The sequence below is a fragment of the Podarcis filfolensis genome (assembly GCF_964270895.1).
Source record: "Podarcis filfolensis genome assembly, chromosome: 9".
In the NCBI taxonomy this organism is placed as follows: Eukaryota; Metazoa; Chordata; class Lepidosauria; order Squamata; family Lacertidae; genus Podarcis; species Podarcis filfolensis.
The window spans coordinates 18,221,062-18,222,322 of record NC_139610.1 but is presented as its reverse complement, the minus strand read 5'-3'; positions in this window follow the sequence as shown (position 1 = coordinate 18,222,322).

Sequence of the window (1,261 nt, the reverse complement as noted above, 5' to 3'; positions counted from 1 at the left end):
ATATAGCCCCCCCCCCCATTTTAAATGGAAATGGTTAGTCTCCTAATTGAGCATACAAACCACATTTTACCTGCTTTCATTCTGCATCCCTGTGCTTTGAAAATACAATGAATGCCTTTATGTACATTATTTCTTAAGTTTCTTATTTAAAAGCAAATTGCCATCCTGACAGATTTTCCTCTTCCGCTCCTTCCTCCACCCCTTGATTTCTCAGGTCTCTTGACAATGTTCTGTCGCTCTTTACTGTTTTGAATTGAAAACCAAATAAAAATGTCTTTTTTGAGAAACTAGCTAGCCTTCCCAACAATACGTGGATTCCAAAAATCACCTTTTCACCAGGGGCAAGTCTCTGGGTCTGGCTGAATGTTCTTTAAAAGCTCCACGTTGAGCTGCTCATCTCCTGATTTTATATGTATGTATGTATGTATGTATGTATGTATGTATGTATATACACACACACAGCACAATTGACGAGGGGGGTATTTCTGAAAGGTGGCGCTTTGTCCTGGATCTTAGACAAGTCAATCTAAAAATGGTGTTATTTTGCCGTTTTGGGTAAAACAACTTTTGGGGTGTCCCAGTTTTGAAATACGGCAACCCTACCAGAAGACTCCAAGTTTGTGAGGTTAGAACAGGCTTTCTATACAGAATCCAAATCTCTTTCTGGTCTCCCCTCTCCCCCAATTTATTGTTTTTCACCAGTAACATCTGGTTATAAAGCAGGAGGGGAAAGCACTTGTTAGTTCTTGGAACAACCACCAGAAACTGAGAAGTGCTACTTCACTGATGGTTTTTCAGAGAAAGTGTACACTAGTTCTCTCTTTAAGTGCTAAACCTGTTTCTGGGGTGTACCATTGCAGGTGAGATGGGCATCGTATGGCAAACTTCTCTATTTAAAACTCACTGTTGACATAGAAAACTTGCGCGTCAAGATCACTAAGTTAGAACCCTTTCCCTCAACTTCTAGTTTACTGTGTGGAGGGTTATTTATTTTTGGTATGGTGACGCATCGACCCCACAATTTTTTTTCACCACTTACAATCTGAGCTAGCATAGCCCAGACCCAGGTTTATTATCTCAGTTAAGAACCAGGCGTCTCTCTCTGAAAATCAGGTTGTTCCACAGTTCACGAAGACAGGTTATTCGGATGTTAAGGTTATATCTCATTAATTTCCTTAAATGGGAGTGGGGAGCTCCCAAGCCAAACTTCAGTTTCATTTTAGCTCAAACACCTGATGATGAAGAATTCTTAAAACAAATG